The sequence below is a fragment of the Micromys minutus genome (genome assembly GCF_963924665.1).
Source record: "Micromys minutus genome assembly, contig: SCAFFOLD_43, whole genome shotgun sequence".
In the NCBI taxonomy this organism is placed as follows: domain Eukaryota; kingdom Metazoa; phylum Chordata; class Mammalia; order Rodentia; family Muridae; genus Micromys; species Micromys minutus.
Window position 1 is genome coordinate 6,827,844 of NW_027667820.1, and position 22,911 is coordinate 6,850,754.

The window sequence follows — 22,911 nt, forward strand, 5'->3', positions numbered from 1 at the left end:
AGAAATTCCCCTTATTTTGGGGCAAAAAAGACAGAAATTCTTTTTGTTTTGGGGGAAAAAACAGAAATTCCACTTATTTAGAGGCAAAAAGGCAGAAATTCCCCTTATTTTGGAGCAAAAATGAAGAAATTTTCCTTATATATGGCAAAAAGGTATGCATTCCCCTTATTTTTGGGCAAAAAGGCAGAAATTCCCCGTATTTTGGAGCAAAATTGCAGAAATTCCACTAACTGTGTAGCAAAAAGGCAGAAATTCCCTATATGTTGGGGCAAAAAGACAGAAATTCTCCTTATTTTGGGGCAAAACTCAGAAATTCCACTTATTTTGGGGCAAAATTGCAGAAATTTCACTTATTTCAAGGAAAAAAGGCAGAAATTTTCCTTATTTTGGGGCAAAAAGGCAGAAATTCCTAATATTTTGTGGCAAAAATTTAGATATTCCTCTTATTTTGAGGTAAAAAGGCTGAAATTCCCCTTATTTGGGGGCAAAAAGGCAGAAATTTTTTTTATTTTGGGGCAAAATTGCCGAAATTTCACTTATTTCAGGGTAATAAATCATAAATTCCTCTTATTTTGGGGCAAAAAAGTCAGAAATTCCATTTGTTTTGGAGGAAAATAACTGAAATTCCACTTATTTAGAGGCAAAAGGCAGAAATTTCCCTTATTTTGGAGCAAAAAATGAAGAAATTTCACTTTTTTATGGCAAAAAGTTATGCATTCCTCTTATTTTCGGGCATAAAGACAGAAATTCCCCGTATTTATGAGCAAAATTGCAGAAATTCCCCAAATTTTGGGGCAAAAGGCAGAAATTCCTTTTATTTTGGAGCAAAAATCAGAAATCCCCTTTATTTTGGGGCAAAATTTCATAAATTTCCTTTATTTTGGGGCAAAATTGCAGAAATTTACCTTATTTTGGGGCAAAATTCCAGAAATTTTCTTATTTGGGGCAAAATTGCAGTAATTTCACTTATTTTCAGGTAAAAAGGCTGAAATTTCCTTTATTTTGGGGCAAAGAAGGAGAAATTCCCCTATTTTGGGGCAAAATTGCAGAAATATTTTTTTATTATAGGGCAAAAAACAGAAATTCCGTAAATTATGTGGCAAAAATGCAGAAATTCCCCTTATTTTGAGGTAAAATTTGAAATTCCCCTTATTTGGGGGCAAAAAGGCAGAAATTTCCCTTATTTTGGTGCAAAATTGCAAAAATTTTACTTATTTCAGGGTAATAGTCAGAAATTTCCCTTATTTTGGAACAAAAAAGACAGAAATTCCCTTTGTTTTGGGGGAAAAAGACAGAAATTCCACTTATTTAGAAGCAAAAAGGCAGAAATTCCCCTTATTTTGGAGCAAAAATGAAGAAATTTCCCTTTTATATGGCAAAAAGTTATGAATTCCCCTTATTTCTGGGCAAAAAGGCAAAAATTCCCCGTATTTTGGAGCAATATTCCAGAAATCCCCCTAATTGTGGGCCAAAAAGCCAGAAATTCCCTATATTTTGGAGTAAAAAGACAGAAATTCTTCTTATTTTGGGGCAAAACTCAGAAATTCCACTTGTTTTGGAGCAAAATTGCAGAAATTTCACCTATTTCAGGGAAAATAGGCAGAAATTTTCCTTATTTTGTGGCAAAAAGGCAGAAATTCCTAATATTTTGTGGCAAAAATGCAGAAATTCCCCTTATTTTGAGGTAAAAAGGCTGAAATTCCCCTTATTTGGGGGCAAAAATGCAGAAATTCCCCTTATTTTGAGGTAAAAGTTGAAATTCCCCTTATTTGGGGGCAAAAAGGCAGAAATTTTCCTTATTTTGGTGCAAAATTGCAGAAATTTTACTTATGTCAGGGTAATAGTCAGAAATTCCCCTTATTTTGGGGCAATAAAGACAGAAATTCCCTTTGTTTTGGGGGAAAAAGACAGAAATTCCACTTATTTAGAGGCAAAAAGGCAGAAATTCCCCTTATTTGGGAGCAAAAATGAAGAAATTTCCCTTTTATATGGCAAAAAGGTATGAATTCCCCTTATTTCTGGGCAAAAAGGCAAAAATTTCCGGTATTTTGGAGCAAAATTCCAGAAATCCTCCTAATTGTGGGCCAAAAAGCCAGAAATTCCCTATATTATGGGGTAAAAAGACAGAAATTCTTCATATTTTGGGGCAAAACTCAGAAATTCCACTTGTTTTGGGGCAAAATTGCAGAAATTTCACTTATTTCAGGGGAAAAAGGCAGAAATTTTTTTTATTTTGGGGCAAAAAAACAGAAATTCCTAATATTTTGTGGCAAAAATGCAGAAATTCCCCTTATTTTGAGGTAAAAAGGCTGAAATTCCCCTTATTTGGGGGCAAAAATGCAGAAATTATCCATTATTTTGGGGCAAAATTGCAGAAATTTCACTTATTTCAGGGTAATAAGTCAGAAATTCCCCTTATTTTGGGGCAAAAAAGACAGAAATTCCTTTTGTTTTGGGGGAAAAAGGCAGAAATTCCACTTATTTAGAGGCAAAAAGGCAGAAATTCCCTTTATTTTGGAGCAAAAATGAAGAAATTTCCCTTATATATGGCAAAAAGGTATGCATTCCCTTTATTTTCGGGCAAAAAGGGAGAAATTCCCCGATTTTGGAGCAAAATTGCAGAAATTCCCCTAATTGTGGGGCAAAAAGGCAGAAATTCCCTATATGTTGAGGCAAAAAGCCAGAAATTCTCCTTATTTTGGGCCAAACTCAGGAATTCCACGTATTTTGGGGCAAATTGCAGAAATTTAACTTATTTCGGGGAAAAAAGGCAGAATTTTTCCTTATTTAGGGGCAAAATTGCAGAAATTTCACTTATTTCAGGGTAATAAATCAGAAATTCCCCTTATTTTGGGGCAAAAAAGTCAGAAATTCCCTTTGTTTTGGGGGAAAAAGACAGAAATTCCAATTATTTAGAGGCAAAAGGCAGAAATTCCCCTTATTTTAAAGCAAAAATGAAGTAATTTCTCTTTTTTATGGCAAAAAGTTATGCATTCCTCTTATTTTCGGGCAAAAAGGCAGAAATTCCCCGTATTTTGAAGCAAAATTGCAGAAATTCCCCAAATTTTGGGGCAAAAGGTAAAAATTCCATTTTTTTTTTTAGGCAAAAATCAGAAATTCACCTATTTTGTGGCAAAATTCCATAAATTTCCTTTATTTTGGGGCAAAATTGCAGAAATTTTTTTATTTGGGGCAAAATTGCAGTAATTTCACTTATTTTCAGGTAAAAAGGCTGAAATTTCCTTTATTTTTGGGCAAAAAAGGAGAAATTCCCCTTATTTTGGGGCAAAATTGCAGAAATTTTCCTTATTATGGGGCAAAAAAGCAGATATTCCGTAAATTATGTGGCAAAAATGCAGAAATTCCCCTTATTTTGAGGTAAAAGTTGAAATTCCCCTTATTTGGAGGCAAAAAGGCAGAAATTTCCCTTATTTTGGTGCAAAATTGCAGAAATTTTACTTATTTCAGAATAATAGGTCAGAAATTCCCCTTATTTTGGGGCAAAAAAGACCGAAATTCCCTTTGTTTTGGGGGAAAAAGACAGAAATTCCACTTATTTAGAGGCAAAAAGTCAGAAATTCCCCTTATTTTGGAGCAAAAATGAAGAAATTTCCATTTTATATGGTAAAAAGGTATGCATTCCCCTTATTATCGGGCAAAAAGGCAAAAATTCCCCGTATTTTGGAGCAAAATTGCAGAAATCCCCCTAATTGTGGGCCAAAAAGCCAGAAATTCTCTATATTTTGGTGTAAAAAGACAGAAATTTTTCTTATTTTGGGGCAAAACTCAGAAATTCCACTTATTTTGGGGCAAAATTGCAGAAATTTCACTTATTTCAGGGAAAAAAAGGCAGAAATTTTCCTTATTTTGGGGCAAAAAGGCAGAAATTCCTAATATTTTGTGGTAAAAATGCAGACATTCCTCTTATTTTGAGGTAAAAAGGCTGAAATTCCCCTTATTTGGGGGCAAAAATTCAGAAATTATCCATTATTTTGGGGCAAAATTGCAGAAATTTCACTTATTTAAGGGTAATAAGTCAGAAATTCCGCTTATTTTGGGGCAAAAAAGTCAGAAATTTTCTTTGTTTTTGGGGGAAAAGACCGAAATTCCACTTATTTAGAGGCAAAAATGCAGAAATTCCCTTTATTTTGGAGCAAAAATGAAAAAATTTCCCTATTTTATGGCAAAAAGGTATGCATTCTCCTTATTTTCGGGCAAAAAGGCTGAAATTCCCTGTAGTTTGGAGCAAAAATTGCAGAAATTCCCCTAATTTAGGGGCAAAATGCAGAAATTCCCTTTATTTTGGCGCAAAAATCAGAAATTCCCCCTATTTTGGGGAAAAATTCCAGAAATTTCCTTTATTTTGGGGCAAAGTTGCAGAAATTTACCTTATTTTGGGGCAAAATTGCAGAAATTTCCTTTATTTGGGGCAAAATTGCAGTAATTTCACTTATTTTCCGGTAAAAATGCTGAAATTTCCTTTATTTTGGGGCAAAAAAGGAGAAATTCCTTTTATTTTTGGGCAAAATTGCAGAACTTTTTCTTATTATATTATATATTATATGTTGGGGCTAAAAGACAGAAATTCTCCTTATTTTTGGGCAAAACTCAAAAATTCCACTGATTTTGATACAAAATTGCAGAAATTTCACTTATTCTAGGGAAAAAAGACAGAAATTTTCTTTATTTTGAGGGAAAAACGCAGAAATTCCTAATATCTTGTGGCAAAAATGCAGAAATTCACATTATTTTGAGGTAAAAATGCTAAAATTCCCCTTATTTGGGGGCAAAAAGGCAGAAATTTCCCTTATTTTGGAGCAATATTGCAGAAATTTCACTTATTTCAGGGTAATAAGTCAGAAATTCCCCTTATTTTGGAGCAAAAGTCAGAAATTCCCTTTGTTTTGGGGGAAAAAGACAGAAATTCCACTTATTTAGAGGCAAAAAGGCAGAAATTCCCCTTATTTTGGAGCAAAAATGAGGAAATTTTCTTTTTTTATGGCGAAAAGGTATGCATTCCCCTTATGTTCGGGCAAAAAGGCAGAAATTCCTCGTATTTTGGAGCAAAATTGCATAAATTCCCCTAATTTTGGCGCAAATGCAGAAATTCCTTTTATTTTGGGGCAAAAATCAGAAATTCCTTTTATTTTGGGGCAAAATTCCATAAATTTTCATTATTTTGGGGCAAAATTGCAGGAATTTACCTAATTTTGGGGCAAAATTGCAGAAATTTCTTTTATTTAGGGCAAAATTGCAGAAATTTCACTTATTTTCATGTAAAAAGGCTGAAATTTCCTTTATTTTGGGGCAAACAGGGAGAAATTCCCCTTATTTTGGGTCAAAATTGCAGAAATTTTCCTTATTTTGGGGCAAAAAGGCAGAAATTCTCTATATTTTGAGGCAAAAAGGCAGAAATTCCCTTTATTTTGGGGCAAAAATCAGAAATTCCCCTTATTTTGGGGCACAATTTCAGAAATTTACCTTATTTTGGGGCAAAATTGCAGAAATTTCCTTTATTTGAGGCAAAATTGCAGTAATTTCACTTATTTTCAGGTAAAATGGTTGAAATTTCCTTTATTTTGCAGCAAAAAAGGAGAAATTCCCCTTATTTTAGGGCAAAATTGCAGTAATTTTCCTTCATATGGGGCAAAAAGGCGGAAATTCCGTATATTTTGTGCCAAAAATTCAGAAATTCCCCTTATCTTGAGGTAAAAAGGCTGAAATTCCCCTTATTTGGGGGCAAAAAGACAGAAATTTCTTTTATTTTGTAGCAAAATGGCAGAAATTTCATTTATTTCAGGGTAATAAGTCAGAAATTTCCCTTATTTTGGGGAAAAATTGCAGTAATTTCACTTATTTCAGGGTAATAAGTCAGAAATTCCCCTTATTTTGAAGCAAAAAAGTCAGAAATTCCCTTTGTTTTGGGGGAAAAAACAGAAATTTCACTTATTTAGAGGCAAAAAGGCAGAAATTCCCCTTATTTTGAAGCAAAAATGAAGAAATTTCCCTTTTTTATGGCAAAAAGGTATGCATTCCCTTTATTTGTGGGCAAAAAGGCAGAAATTCCCCGTATTTTGGAGCAAAATTACATAAATTTTCTCTAATTTTGGGACAAATGCAGAAATTCCCTTTATTTTGGGACAAAAATCAGAAATTCCTCTTATTTTGGGGCAAAATTCCAGAAATTTTCTTTATTTTGGGGCAAAATTGCAGGAATTTACCTTATTTTGGGGCAAAATTGCAGAAATTTCTCTTATTTGGGGCAAAATTGCAGAAATTTCATTTATTTTCATGTAAAAAGGTTGAAATTTCCTTTATTTTGGGGCAAAAAGGGAGGAATTCCCCTTTTTTTGGTCAAAATTGCAGAAATTTTCCGTATTTTGGGGCAAAAAGGCAGAAATTCTATATATTTAGTGGCAAAAAAGCAGAAATTTCCCTTATTTTGAGGTAATAAGTTTGAAATTCCCCTTATTTTGGGGCAATAAGGCAGAAATTCCCCTTATTTTGAGGTAAAATTGCAGAAATTTCAAATATTTCAGGGCAAAATGGCAGAAATTCTACTTATTTTAATGGAAAAAGATGAAATCCCTAATTTTTGGCTAAAATTGAAGAAATTTCACTTATTTCGGGACAAAAAGGCAGAAATTCCAATTAATTTTGGGCAAAAAGGCAGAAATGACCCGTATTTTGGAGCAAAATTGCAGAAATTCCCCTAATATTGGTGCAAAAAAACAGAAATTCCCTTTATTTAGGGGCAAAAAGGCAGAAATTCTCCATATTTTGGTGCAAAAATCAGAAATTTCTCTTATTTTGAGGTAAAATGCTGAAAGTCCCCATATTTTGGAGCAAAAGGCAGAAATTTCCTTATATTGAGGTAAAAAGGCTGAAATTCCCCTTATTTGGGAGAAAAAGGCAGAAATTTCCCTTATTTGGGGGCAAAAAACAGAAATTCCCCTTATTTTGGGGCAAAATTGCAGAAATTTCTCTTATTATGGGGAAAAATTGCAGAAATTCTCTTATTTTAGGGCAAAATTGCAGAAATTTCACTTATTTCAGAGAAAAAAAGCTAAAATTTTTCTTATTTTGGGGCAAAAAACAGAAATTCCCATTATTTTGGGGCAAAAATTCAGAAATTCACCTTATTTTGGGGTAAAATTGCAGAAATTTCACATATTTCAGGGCAAAAAGGCAGAAATTTTCCTTATTTTCGGGCAAAATTGCAGAAATTTCAATTATTTCAGGGTAATAATTCAGAAATTTTCATTATTTTGAGGCAAAAAAGACAGAAATTCTCTTTGTTTTGGAAAAAAATACAGAAATTCCACTTATTTAGAGGCAAAAAGGCAGAAATTCCCCTTATTTTGGAGCAAGAATGAAGAAATTTCCCTTTTTTGTGGCAAAAAAGTATGCATTCCACTTATTTTCGGGCAAAAAGGCTGAAGTTCCCAGTATTTTGGAGCAAAATTGCAGAAATTCCCCTAATTGTGTGGCAAAAAGGCAGAAATTCCCTATATGTTGGGGCAAAAAGAGAGATATTCTCCTTATTTTGTGGTAAAACTCAGAAATTCCACTTATTTTGGGGCAAAATTCCAGAAATTTCTCTTATTTTGGGGCAAAATTGTAGAAATTTCAATTATTTCAGAGAAAAAAAGCAAAAATTTTTCTTATTTTGGGGCAAAAATCAGAAATTCCCCTTATTTTGGGGCAAAATTGCAGAAATTTACCTAATTTTGGGGCAAAATTGCAGAAATTTCCCTTATTTGAGGCAAAATTGCAGTAATTTCACTTATTTCCAGGTAAAAAGGTTGAAATTTCCTTTATTTTGCAGCAAAAACGGAGAAATTCCCCTTATTTTGGGGCAAAATTGCAGTAATTTTCCTTATTATGGGACAAAAAGGCAGAAATTTCGTATATTTTGTGCCAAAAATGCAGAAATTCCCCTTATTTTGAGGTAAAAAGGCTGAAATTCCCCTTATTTGGGGGCAAAAAGGCAGAAATTTCTTTTATTTTGGAGCAAAATGGCAGAAATTTCATTTATTTCAGGGTAATAAGTCAGAAATTTCCCTTATTTTGGGGAAAAATTGCAGTAATTTCACTTATTTCAGGGTAATAAGTCAGAAATTCCCCTTATTTTGGAGCAAAAAAGTCAGAAATTCCCTTTGTTTTGGGGGAAAAAACAGAAATTTCACTTATTTAGAGGCAAAAAGTCAGAAATTCCTCTTATTTTGAAGCAAAAATGAAGAAATTTCCCTTTTTTATGGCCAAAAGGTATGAATTCCCTTTATTTTCATTCAAAAAGGCAGAAATTCCCCGTATTTTGGAGCAAAATTGCATAAATTTTCTCTAATTTTGGGACAAGTGCAGAAATTCCCTTTATTTTGGGGCAAAAATCAGAAATTCCTCTTATTTTGGGGCAAAATTCCAGAAATTTTTTTTATTTTGGGGCAAAATTGCAGGAATTTACCTTATTTTGGGGCAAAATTGAAGAAATTTCTCTTATTTGAAGTAAAATTGCCGAAATTTCACTTATTTTGATGTAAAAAGGCTGAATTTTCCTTTATTTTGGGGCAAAAAGGGAGAAATTCCCCTTATTTTGGGTCAAAATTGCAGAAATTTTCCGTATTTTGGGGCAAAAAGGCAGAATTTCTGTATATTTTGTGGCAAAAAGGCAGAAATTTCCCTTATTTTGAGGTAATAAGGTTGAAATTCCCCTTATTTTGGGGCAATAAGGCAGAAATTCCTTTTATTTTGGGGTAAAATTGCAGAAATTTCAAATATTTCAGGGCAAAATGGCAGAAATTCCACTTATTTTAAAGGAAAAATATGAAATCCCTAATTTTTGGCTAAAATTGAAGAAATTTCACTTATTTCGGGACAAAAAGGCAGAAATTCCAATTAATTTCGGGCAAAAAGGCCGAAATGACCCGTATTTTGGAGCAAAATTGCAGAAATTCCCCTAATATTGGTGCAAAAATGCAGAAATTCCCTTTATTTTGGGGCAAAAAGGCAGAAATTCTCCATATTTTGGTGCAAAAATCAGAAATTTCCCTTATTTTGAGGTAAAATGCTGAAAGTCCCCATATTTTGGAGCAAAAGTCAGAAATTTCCCTTATTTTGGGGCAAATTTGCAGAAATTTCACTTATTTCAGAGTAATAAGTCAGAAATTTTCCTTATTTTGGGGCAAAATAGACAGAAATTCCCTTTGTTTTGGGCGAAAAAAACAGAAATTCCACTTATTTAGAGGCAAAAAGGCAGAAATTCTCCTTATTTTGGAGCAACAATGAAGAAATTTCCATTTTTTATGGCAAAAAAGTATGCATTCCACTTATTTTCGGGCAAAATGCTGAAGTTCCCCGTATTTTGGAGCAAAATTGCAGATTCCCCTAATTGTGGGGCAAAAAGGCAGAAATTCCCTATATGTTGGGGCAAAAAGACAGAAATTCTCCTTATTTTGGGGCAAAACTCAGAAATTCCACTTATTTTGGGGCAAAATTGCAGAAATTTCATTTATTTCAGGGAAAAAAGGCAGAAATTTTCTTATTTTGGGGCAAAAAGGCAGAAATTCCTAATATTTTGTGGCAAAAATGCAGAAATTCCCCTTATTTTGAGGTAAAAAGGCTGAAATTCTTCTTATTTGGGAGAAAAAAGCAGAAATTTCCCTTATTTGGGGGCAAGAAACAGAAATTCCCCTAATTTTTGGGCAAAATTGAAAAAATTTCTCTTATTATGGGGAAAAATTGCAGAAATTTTTCTTATTTTAGGGCAAAATTGCAGAAATTTCACTTATTTCAAAGAAAAAAAAGCTAAAATTTTTCTTATTTTGGGGCAAAAATGCAGAAATTTCCATTATTTTGGGGCAAAAATTCAGAAATTCACCTTATTTTGGGGTAAAATTGCAGAAATTTCACATATTTCAGGGCAAAAAGGCAGAAATTTTCCTAATTTTGGGGCAAAATTGCAGAAATTTCACTTATTTCAGGGTAATAAGTCAGAAATTTTCCTTATTTTGGGGCAAAAAAGACAGAAATTCTCTTTGTTTTGGAAAAAAATACAGAAATTCCACTTATTTAGAGGCAAAAAGGCAGAAATTCCCCTTATTTTGGAGCAACAATGAAGAAATTTCCCTTTTTTATGGCAAAAAAGTATGCATTCCACTTATTTTCGGGCAAAAAGGCTGAAGTTCCGAGTATTTTGGAGCAAAATTGCAGAAATTCCCCTAATTGTGGGGCAAAAAGGCAGAAATTCCCTATATGTTGGGGCAAAAAAAAAAGAAATTCTCCTTATTTTGTGGTAAAATTCAGAAATTCCACTTATTTTGGGGAAAAATTCCAGAAATTTCTCTTATTTTGGGGCAAAATTGCAGAAATTTCAATTATTTCCGAGAAAAAAAGCAAAAATTCTTCTTATTTTGGGGCAAAAAGGCAGAAATTCCCTTTATATTGGGGCAAAAATCAGAAATTCCCCTTATTTTGGGGCAAAATTGCAGAAATTTACCTTATTTTGGGGCAATATTGCAGAAATTTCCCTTATTTGAGGCAAAATTGCAGTAATTTCACTTATTTTCAGGTAAAAAGGTTGAAATTTCCTTTATTTTGCAGCAAAAAAGAAGAAATTCCCCTTATTTTGGGGCAAAATTGCAGTAATTTTCCTTATTATGGGGCAAAAAGGCAGAAATTCCGTATATTTTGTGCCAAAAATTCAGAAATTCCCTTTATCTTGAGGTTAAAAGGCTGAAATTCCCCTTATTTGGGGGCAAAAAGGCAGAAATTTCTTTTATTTTGGAGCAAAATGGCAAAAATTTCATTTATTTCAGGGTAATAAGTCAAAAATTTCCCTTATTTTGGGGAAAAATTGCAGTAATTTCACTTATTTCAGGGTAATAAGTCAGAAATTCCCCTTATTTTGGAGCAAAAATTTCAGAAATTCCCTTTGTTTTGGGGGAAAAAACAAAAATTTCACTTATTTAGAGGCAAAAAGTCAGAAATTCCCCTTATTTTGAAGCAAAAATGAAGAAATTTCCCTTTTTTATGGCAAAAAGCTATGAATTCCCTTTATTTTCGGGCAAAAAGGCAGAAATTCCCCGTATTTTGGAGCAAAATTGCATTAATTTTCTCTAATTTTGGGACAATTGCAGAAATTCCCTTTATATTGTGGCAAAAATCAGAAATTCCTCTTATTTTGGGGCAAAATTCCAGAAATTTTTTTTATTTTGGGGCAAAATTGCAGGAATTTACCTTATTTGGGGGCAAAATTGCAGAAATTTCTCTTATTTGGGGCAAAATTGCAGAAATTTCACTTATTTTCATGTAAAAAGGCTGAAATTTCCTTTATTTTGGGGCAAAAAGAGAGAAATTCCCCTTATTTTCGCTCAAAATTGCAGAAATTTTCCGTATTTTGGGGCAAAAAGGCAGAAATTCTGTATATTTTGTGGCAAAAAGGCAGAAATTTCTCTTATTTTGAGGTAATATGGTTAAATTTCCCTTTATTTTGGGGCAATAAGGCAGAAATTCCCTTTATTTTGGGGTAAAATTGCAGAAATTTCAAATATTTCAGGGCAAAATGGCAGAAATTCCTCTTATTTTAAGGGAAAAAGATGAAATCCCGAATTTTTGGCTAAAATTGAAGAAATTTCACTTATTTCGGGACAAAAAGGCAGAAATTCCAATTAATTTCGGGCAAAAAGGCAGAAATGACCCGTATTTTGGAGCAAAATTGCAGAAATTCCCCTAATATTGGTGCAAAAATGCAGAAATTCCCTTTATTTTTGGGCAAAAATGCAGAAATTTTCCATATTTTGGTGCAAAAATCAGAAATTTTTCTTATTTTGAGGTACAATGCTGAAAGTCCCCATATTTTGGAGCAAAAGGCAGAAATTTCCCTTATTTTGGGGCAAATTTGCAGAAATTTCACTTATTTCAGAGTAATAAGTCAGATATTTTCCTTATTTTGGGGCAAAAAAGACAAAAATTCCCTTTGTTTTGGGCGAAAAAAACAGAAATTCCACTTATTTAGAGGCAAAAAGGCAGAAATTCTCCTTATTTTGGAGCAACAATGAAGAAATTTCCCTTTTTTATGGCAAAAAAGTATGCATTCCACTTATTTTCGGGCAAAAAGGCTGAAGTTCCCCGTATTTTGGAGCAAAATTGCAGAAATTCCCCTAATTGTGGGGCAAAAAGGCAGAAATTCCCTATATGTTGGGGCAAAAAGACAGAAATTCTCCTTATTTTGGGGCAAAACTCAGAAATTCTACTTATTTTGGGGCAAAATTACAGAAATTTCACTTATTTCAGGGAAAAAAGGCAGAAATTTTCTTATATTGGGGCAAAAAGGCAGAAATTCCTAATATTTTGTGGCAAAAATGCAAAAATTCACCTTATTTTAAGGTAAAAAGGCTGAAATTCTTCTTATTTGGGAGAAAAAAGCAGAAATTTCCCTTATTTGAGGGCAAAAAGCAGAAATTCCCCTTATTTTGGGGCAAAATTCCAGAAATTTCTCTTATTATGAGGAAAAATTTCAGAAATTTCTCTTATTTTAGGGCAAAATTGCAGAAATTTCACTTATTTCAGAGAAAAAAAGCTAAAATTTTTCTTATTTTGGGGCAAAAAGGCAGAAATTCCCATTAGTTTGGGGCAAAAATTCAGAAATTCACCTTATTTTGGGGTAAAATTGCAGAAATTTCACATATTTCAGGGCAAAAAGGCAGAAATTTTCCTTATTTTGGGGCAAAATTGCAGTAATTTCACTTATTTCAGGGTAATAAGTCAGAAATTTTCCTTATTTTGGGGCAAAAAAGACAGAAATTCTCTTTGTTTTGGAAAAAAAATACAGAAATTCCACTTATTAGAGGCAAAAAGGCAGAAATTCCCTTATTTTGGAGCAACAATGAAGAAATTTCCCTTTTTTATGGCAAAAAAGTATGCATTCCACTTATTTTCGGGCAAAAAGGCTGAAGTTCCCAGTATTTTGGAGCAAAATTGCAGAAATTCCCCTAATTGTGGGGCAAAAAGGCAGAAATTCCCTATATGTTGGAGCAAAAAAAAAAAAAAAAGAAATTCTCCTTATTTTGTGGTAAAACTCAGAAATTCCACTTATTTTGGGGCAAAATTCCAGAAATTTCTCTTATTTTGGGGCAAAATTGCAGAAATTTCAATTATTTCAGAGAAAAAAAGCAAAAATTCTTCTTATTTTGGGGCAAAAAGGCAGAAATTCCCTTTATTTTGGGGCAAAAATCAGAAATTCCCCTTATTTTGGGGCAAAATTGCAGAAATTTACCTTATTTTGGGGCAAAATTGCAGAAATTTCCCTTATTTGAGGTAAAATTGCAGTAATTTCACTTATTTTCAGGTAAAAAGGTTGAAATTTCTTTTATTTTGCAGCAAAAAAAGAGAAATTCCCCTTATTTTGGGGCAAAATTGCACTAATTTTCCTTATTATAGGGCAAAAAGGCAGAAATTCCGTATATTTTGTGCCAAAAATTCAGAAATTCCCCTTATCTTGAGGTAAAAAGGCTGAAATTCCCCTTAATTTGAGGCAAAAATGCAGAAATTTCTTTTATTTTGGAGCAAAATGGCAGAAATTTCATATATTTCAAAGTATTAAGTCAGAAATTTCCCTTATTTTGGAAAAAAATTGCAGTAATTTCACTTATTTCAGGGTAATAAGACAGAAATTCCCCTTATTTTGGAGCAAAAAAGTAAGAAATTCCCTTTGTTTTGGGAAAAAAACAGAAATTTCACATATTTAGAGGCAAAAAGGCAGAAATTCCCCTTATTTTGAAGCAAAAATGAAGAAATTTCCCTTTTTTATGGCAAAAAGGCATGCATTCCCTTTATTTTCGGGCAAAAAGGCAGAAAATCCCGGTATTGTGGAGCAAAATTGCATAAATTTTCTCTAATTTTGGGACAAATGCAGACATTCCCTTTATTTTGGGGCAAAAATCAGAAATTCCTCTTATTTTGGGGCAAAATTCCAGAAATTTTCTTTATTTTGGGGCAAAATTGCAGGAATTTACCTTATTTTGGGGAAAAATTGCAGAAATTTCTCTTATTTGGGGCAAAATTGCAGAAATTTCACTTATTTTCATGTAAAAAGGCTGAAATTTCCTTTATTTTGGGGCAAAAAGGGAGAAATTCCTTTTTTTTTTGTCAAAATTGCAGAAATTTTCCGTAATTTGGGGCAAAAAGGCAGAAATTCTGTATATTTTTTGGCAAAAATGCAGAAATTTCTCTTATTTTGAGGTAATAAGGTTGAAATTCCCCTTATTTTGGGGCAATAAGGCAGAAATTCCCCTTATTTTGGGTAAAATTGCAGAAATTTCAAATATTTCAGGGCAAAATGGCAGAAATTCCTCTTATTTTAAGGGAAAAAGATGAAATCCCTAATTTTTGGCTAAAATTGAAGAAATTTCACTTATTTCGGGACAAAAAGGCAGAAATTCCAATTAATTTGGGCAAAAAGGCAGAAATGACCCGTATTTTGGAGCAAAATTGCAGAAATTCCCCTAATATTGGTGCAAAAATGCAGAAATTCCCTTTATTTTGAGGCAAATAGGCAGAAATTCTCCATATTTTGGTGCAAAAATCAGAAATTTCCCTTATTTTGAGGTAAAATGCTGAAAGTCCCCATATTTTGGGGCAAAAGGCAGAAATTTCTCTTATTTTGGGGCAAATTTGCAGAAATTTCACTGATTTCAGGGTAATAAGTCAGAAATTTTCTTTATATCGGGGCAAAAAAGACAGAAATTTCCTTTGTTTTGGGGGAAAAACACAGAAATTTCACTTATTTAGAGGCAAAAAGGCAGAAATTCTCCTTATTTTGGAGCAACAATGAAGAAATTTCCCTTTTTTATGGCAAAAAAGTATGCATTCCACTTATTTTCGGGCAAAAAGGCTGAAGTTCCCCGTATTTTGGAGCAAAATTGCAGAAATTCCCCTAATTGTGGGGCAAAAAGGCAGAAATTCCCTATATGTTGTGGCAAAAAGACAGAAATTCTCGTTATTTTGGGGCAAAATTGCAGAAATTTCACTTATTTCAGGGAAAAAAGGCAGAAATTTTCCTATTTTGGGGCAAAAAGGCAGAAATTCCTAATATTTTGTGGCAAAAATGCAGAAATTTCCCTTATTTTGAGGTCAAAAGGCTGAAATTCAACTTATTTGGGAGAAAAAGGCAGAAATTTCCCTTATTTGGGGGCAAAAAACAGAAATTCCCTTTATTTTGGGGCAAAATTGCAGAAATTTCTCTTATTATGGGGAAAAATTGCAGAAATTTCTCTTATTTTAGGGCAAAATTGCAGAAATTTAACTTTTTTCTGAGAAAAAAAGCTAAAATTTTTCTTATTTTGGGGCAAAAATGCAGAAATTCCCATTATTTTGGGGCAAAAATTCAGAAATTCACCTTATTTTGGGGTAAAATTGCAGAAATTTCACATATTTCAGGGCAAAAAGGCAGAAATTTTCTTTATTTTGGGGCAAAATTGCAGAAATTTCACTTATTTCAGGGTAATAAGTCAGAAATTTTCCTTTTTTTGGGCAAAAAAGACAGAAATTCTCCTTGTTTTGGAAAAAAAATACAGAAATTCCACTTATTTAGAGGCAAAAAGGCAGAAATTCCCCTTATTTTGGAGCAACAATGAAGAAATTTCCCTTTTTTATGGCAAAAAAGTATGGATTTAACATATTTTCGGGCAAAAAGGCTGAAGTATTCCGTATTTTGGAGCAAAATAGCAGAAATTCCCTTAATTGTGGGGCAAAAAGGCAGAAATTCCCTATATGTTGTAGCAAAAAAACAGAAATTCTCTTATTTTGGGGTAAAACTCAGATATTCCAATTATTTTGGAGCAAAATTCCAGAAATTTCTCCTATTTTGGGGCAAAATTTCAGAAATTTCGCTTATTTGAGGCAAAATTGCAGTAATTTCACTTATTTTCAGGTAAAAAGGTTGAAATTTCCTTTATTTTGCAGCAAAAAAGGAGAAATTCCCCTTATTTTGGGGCAAAATTGCAGTAATTTTCCTTATTATGGGGCAAAAAGGCAGAAATTCCGTATATTTTGTGCCAAAAATTCAGAAATTCCCCTTATATTGAAATAAAAAGGCTGAAATTCCCCTTATTTGGGGGCAAAAAGGCAGAAATTTCGTTTATTTTGGAGCAAAATGGCAGAAATTTCATTTATTTCAGGGTAATAAGTCAAAAATTTCCCTTATTTTGGGGAAAAATTGCAGTAATTTCACTTATTTCAGGGTAATAAGTCAGAAATTCCCCTTATTTTGGAGCAAAAATGTCAGAAATTCCCTTTGTTTTGGGGGAAAAAACAGAAATTTCACTTATTTAGAGGCAAAAAGGCAGAAATTCCCCTTATTTTGAAGCAAAAATGAAGAAATTTCCCTTTTTTGTGGCAAAAAGCTATGAATTCCCTTTATTTTCGGGCAAAAAGGCAGAAATTCACCGTATTTTGGAGCAAAATTGCATAAATTTTCTCTAATTTTGGGACAATTGCAGAAATTCCCTTTATTTTGGGGCAAAAATAAGAAATTCCTCTTATTTTGGGGCAAAATTCCAGAAATTTTTTTTTATTTTGGGGCAAAATTGCAGGAATTTACCTTATTTTGGGGCAAAATTGCAGAAATTTTTCTTATTTGGGTCAAAATTGCCGAAATTTCACTTATTTTCATGTAAAAAGACTATAATTTCCGTTATTTTGGGGCAAAAAGAGAGAAATTCCCCTTATTTTCGGTCAAAATTGCAGAAATTTTCCGTATTTTGGGGCAAAAAGGCAGAAATTCTGTATATTTTGTGGCAAAAAGGCAGAAATTTCCCTTATTTTGAGGTAATACGGTTGAAATTCCCCTTATTTTGGGGCAATAAGGCAGAAATTCCCCTTATTTTGAGGTAAAGTTGCAGAAATTTTAAATATTTCAGGGCAAAATGGCAGAAATTCCTCTTATTTTAAGGGAAAAAGATGAAATCCCTAATTTTTGGCTAAAATTGAAGAAATTTCACTTATTTCGGGACAAAAAGGCAGAAATTCCAATTAATTTCGGGCAAAAAGGCAGAAATGACCCGTATTTTGGAGCAAAATTGCAGAAATTCCCCTAATATTGGTGCAAAAATGCAGAAATTCCCTTTATTTTGGGGCAAAATGCAGAAATTCTCCATATTTTGGTGCAAAAATCAGAAATTTCCCTTATTTTGAGGTAAAATGCTGAAAGTCCCCATATTTTGGAGCAAAAGGCAGAAATTTCCCTTATTTTGGGGCAAATTTGCAGAAATTTCACTTATTTCAGAGTAATAAGTCAGAAATTTTCCTTATATTGGGGAAAAAAAAGACAGAAATTCCCTTTGTTTTGGGCGAAAAAAACAGAAATTCCACTTATTTAGAGGCAAAAAGGCAGAAATTCTCTTTATTTTGGAGCAAAAATGAAGAAATTTCCCTTTTTTATGGCAAAAAAGTATGCATTCCACTTATTTTCGGGCAAAAAGGCTGAAGTTCCCCGTATTTTAGAGCAAAATTGCAGAAATTCCCCTAATTGTGGGGCAAAAAGTCAGAAATTCCCTATATGTTGGGACAAAAAGACAGAAATTCTCCTTATTTTGGGGCAAAACTCAGAAATTCCACTTATTTTGGGGCAAAATTGCAGAAATTTCACTTATTTCAGGGAAAAAAGGCAGAAATTTTCTTATTTTGGGGCAAAAAGGCAGAAATTCCTAATATTTTGTGGCAAAAATGCAGAAATTCCCCTTATTTTGAGGTAAAAAGGCTGAAATTCTTCTTATTTGGGAGAAAAAAGCAGAAATTTCCCTTATTTGATGGCAAAAAACAGAAATTCCCCTTATTTTGGGGCAAAATTGCAGAAATTTCTCTTATTATGGGGAAAAATTGCAGAAATTTCTCTTATTTTAGGGCAAAATTGCAGGAATTTCACTTATTTCAGAGAAAAAAAGCTAAAATTTTTCTTATTTTGGGGCAAAAAGACAGAAATTCCCATTAGTTTGTGGCAAAAATTAAGAAATTCACCTTATTTTGGGGTAAAATTGCAAAAATTTCACATATTTCAGGGCAAAAAGGAGGAAATTTTCCTTATTTTCGGGCAAAATTGCAGAAATTTCACTTATTTCAGGGTAATAAGTCAGAAATTTTCCTAATTTTGGGGCAAAAAAGACAGAAATTCTCTTTGTTTTGGAAAAAAATACAGAAATTCCACTTATTAGAGCCAAAAAGTCAGAAATTCCCCTTATTTTGGAGCAACAATGAAGAAATTTCCCTTTTTTATGGCAAAAAAGTATGCATTCCACTTATTTTCGGGCAAAAAGGCTGAAGTTCCCAGTATTTTGGAGCAAAATTGCAGAAATTCCCCTAATTGTGGGGCAAAAAGGCAGAAATTCCCTATATGTTGGGGCAAAAAGACAGAAATTCTCTTTATTTTGGGGCAAAACTCAGAAATTCCAATTATTTTGGGGCAAAATTGCAGAAATTTCACTTATTTCAGGGAAAAAAGGCAGAAATTTTCTTATTTTGGGGCAAAAAGGCAGAAATTCCTAATATTTTGTGGCAAAAATGCAAAAATTCCCCTTATTTTGAGGTAAAAAGGCTGAAATTCTCCTTATTTGGGAGAAAAAAGCAGAAATTTCCCTTATTTGAGGGCAAAAAACAGAAATTCCCCTTATTTTGGGGCAAAATTGCAGAAATTTCTCTTATTATGGGGAAAAATTGCAGAAATTTCTCTTATTTTAGGGCAAAATTGCAGAAATTTCACTTATTTCAGAGAAAAAAAGCTAAAATTTTTCTTATTTTGGGGCAAAAAGGCAGAAATTCCCATTAGTTTGTGGCAAAAATTCAGAAATTCACCTTATTTTGGGGTAAAATTGCAGAAATTTCACATATTTCAGGGCAAAAAGGCAGAAATTTTCCTTATTTTGGGGCAAAATTGCAGAAATTTCACTTATTTCAGAGTAATAAGTCAGAAATTTTCCTTATTTTTGGGCAAAAAAGACAGAAATTCTCTTTGTTTTGGAAAAAATACAGAAATTCCACTTATTAGAGGCAAAAAGGCAGAAATTCCCCTTATTTTGGAGCAAGAATGAAGAAATTTCCCTTTTTTATGGCAAAAAAGTATGCATTCCACTTATTTTCGGGCAAAAAGGCTGAAGTTCCCTATATGTTGGGACAAAAAAAAAAGAAATTCTCCTTATTTTGTGGTAAAACTCAGAAATTCTACTTATTTTGGGGCAAAATTCCAGAAATTTCTGTTATTTTGAGGCAAAATTGCAGAAATTTCAATTATTTCAGAGAAAAAAAGCAAAAATTCTTCTTATTTTGTGGCAAAAAGGCAGAAATTTCCCTTATTTGAGGCAAAATTGCAGTAATTTCACTTATTTTCAGGTAAAAAGGTTGAAATTTCCTTTATTTTGCAGCAAAAATGGTGGAATTCCCTTTATTTTGGGGCAAAATTGCAGTAATTTTCCTTATTATGGGGCAAAAAGGCAGAAATTCCGTATATTTTGTGCCAAAAATTCAGAAATTCCCCCTATCTTGAGGTAAAAAGGCTGAAATTCCCCTTATTTGGGGGCAAAAAGGCAGAAATTTCTTTTATTTTGGAGCAAAATGGCAGAAATTTCATTTATTTCAGGGTAATAAGTCAGAAATTTCCCTTATCTTGGGGAAAAATTGCAGTAATTTCACTTATTTCAGGGTAATAAGTCAGAAATTCCCCTTATTTTGGAGCAAAAAAGTCAGAAATTCCCTTTGTTTTGGGGGAAAAAACAAAAATTTCACTTATTTAGAGGCAAAAAGTCAGAAATTCCCCTTATTTTGAAGCAAAAATGAAGAAATTTCCCTTTTTTATGGCAAAAAGCTATGAATTCCCTTTATTTTCGGGCAAAAAGGCAGAAATTCCCCGTATTTTGGAGCAAAATTGCATAAATTTTCACTAATTTTGGGACAAGTGCAGAAATTCCCTTTATTTTGGGGCAAAAATCAGAAATTCCTCTTATTTTGGGGCAAAATTCCAGAAATTTTCTTTATTTTGGGGCAAAATTGCAGGAATTTACCTTATTTTGGGGCAAAATTAAAGAAATTTCTCTTATTTGAAGTAAAATTGCCGAAATTTCACTTATTTTCATGTAAAAAGGCTGAATTTTCCTTTATTTTGGGGCAAAAAGGGAGAAATTCCCCTTATTTTGGGTCAAAATTGCAGAAATTTTCCGTATTTTGGGGCAAAAAGGCAGAATTTCTGTATATTTTGTGGTAAAAAGGCAGAAATTTCCCTTATTTTGAGGTAATAAGGTTGAAATTCCCCTTATTTTGGGGCAATAAGGCAGAAATTCCCCTTATTTTGGGGTAAAATTGCAGAAATTTCAAATATTTCAACGCAAAATGGCAGAAATTCCACTTATTTTAAGGGAAAAATATGAAATCCCTAATTTTTGGCTAAAATTGAAGAAATTTCACTTATTTCGGGACAAAAAGGCAGAAATTCCAATTAATTTCGGGCAAAAAGGCCGAAATGACCCGTATTTTGGAGCAAAATTGCAGAAATTCCCCTAATATTGGTGCAAAAATGCAGAAATTCCCTTTATTTTGGGGCAAAAAGGCAGAAATTCTCCATATTTTGGTGCAAAAATCAGAAATTTCCCTTATTTTGAGGTAAAATGCTGAAAGTCCCCATATTTTGGAGCAAAAGGCAGAAATTTCCATTATTTTGGGGCAAATTTGCAGAAATTTCACTTATTTCAGAGTAATAAGTCAGAAATTTTCCTTATATTGGGGCAAAAAAGACAGAAATTCCCTTTGTTTTGGGCGAAAAAAACAGAAATTCCACTTATTTAGAGGCAAAAAGGCAGAAATTCTCCTTATTTTGGAGCAACAATGAAGAAATTTCCCTTTTTTATGGCAAAAAAAGTATGCATTCCACTTATTTTCGGGCAAAAAGGCTGAAGTTCCCCGTATTTTGGAGCAAAATTGCAGAAATTCCCTTAATTGTGGGGCAAAAAGGCAGAAATTCCCTATATGTTGGGGCAAAAAGACAGAAATACTCCTTATTTTGGGGCAAAACTCAGAAATTCCACTTATTTTGGGGCAAAATTGCAGAAATTTCATTTATTTCAGGGAAAAAAGGCAGAAATTTTCTTATTTTGGGGCAAAAAGGCAGAAATTCCTAATATTTTGTGGCAAAAATGCAGAAATTCCCCTTATTTTGAGGTAAAAAGGCTGAAATTCTTCTTATTTGGAAGAAAAAAGCAGAATTTTCCCTTATTTGAGGGCAAAAAACAGAAATTCCCCTTTATTTTGGGGCAAAATTGAAGAAATTTCTCTTATTATGGGGAAAAATTGCAGAAATTTTTCTTATTTTAGGGCAAAATTGCAGAAATTTCACTTATTTCAAAGAAAAAAAGCTAAAATTTTTCTTATTTTGGGGCAAAAATGCAGAAATTTCCATTATTTTGGGGCAAAAATTCAGAAATTCCCCTTATTTTGGGGTAAAATTGCAGAAATTTCACATATTTCAGGGCAAAAAGGCAGAAATTTTCCTAATTTTGGGGCAAAATAGACAGAAATTATCTTTGTTCTGGAAAAAAATACAGAAATTCCACTTATTTAGAGGCAAAAAGGCAGAAATTCCCCTTATTTTGGAGCAACAATGAAGAAATTTCCCTTTTTTATGGCAAAAATGTATGCATTCCACTTATTTTCGGGCAAAATGGCTGAAGTTTCGAGTATTTTGGAGCAAAATTGCAGAAATTCCCCTAATTGTGGGGCAAAAAGGCAGAAATTCCCTATATGTTGGGGCAAAAAAAAAGAAATTCTCCTTATTTTGTGGTAAAACTCAGAAATTCCACTTATTTTGGGGCAAAATTCCAGAAATTTCTCTTATTTTGGGGAAAAATTGCAGAAATTTCAATTATTTCAGAGAAAAAAAGCAAAAATTCTTCTTATTTTGGGGCAAAAAGGCAGAAATTCCCTTTATTTTGGGGCAAAAATCAGAAATTCCCCTTATTTTGGGGTAAAATTGCAGAAATTTCAAATATTTCAGGGCAAAATGGCAGAAATTCCTCTTATATTAAGGGAAAATGATGAAATCCCTAATTTTTGGCTAAAATTGAAGAAATTTCACTTATTTCGGGACAAAAAGTCAGAAATTCCAATTAATTTGGGCAAAAAAGGTAGAAATGACCCGTATTTTGGAGCAAAATTGCAGAAATTCCCCTAATATTGGTGCAAAAATGCAGAAATTCCCTTTATTTTGAGGCAAAAATGCAGAAATTCTCCATATTTTGGTGCAAAAATCAGAAATTTCCTTTATTTTGAGGTAAAATGCTGAAAGTCCCCATATTTTGGGGCAAAATGCAGAAATTTCTCTTATTTTGGGGTAAATTTGCAGAAATTTCACTTATTTCAGGGTAATAAGTCAGAAATTTTCTTTATATCGGGGCAAAAAAAACAGAAATTTCCTTTGTTTTGGGGGAAAAACACAGAAATTCCACTTATTTAGAGGCAAAAAGGCAGAAATTCTCCTTATTTTGGAGCAACAATGAAGAAATTTCCATTTTTTATGGCAAAAAAGTATGCATTCCACTTATTTTCGGGCAAAAAGGCTGAAGTTCCCCGTATTTTGGAGCAAAATTGCAGAAATTCCTCTAATTGTGGGGCAAAAAGGCAGAAATTCCCTATATGTTGGGGCAAAAAGAAAGAAATTCTCCTTATTTTGGGGCAAAACTCAGAAATTCCACTTATTTTGGGGCAAAATTGCAGAAATTTCACTTATTTCAGAGAAAAAAGGCAGAAATTTTCCTATTTTGGGGCAAAAAGGCAGAAATTCCTAATATTTTGTGGCATAAATGCAGAAATTCCCCTTATTTTGAGGTAAAAAGGCTGAAATTCCACTTATTTGGGAGAAAAAGGCAGAAATTTCCCTTA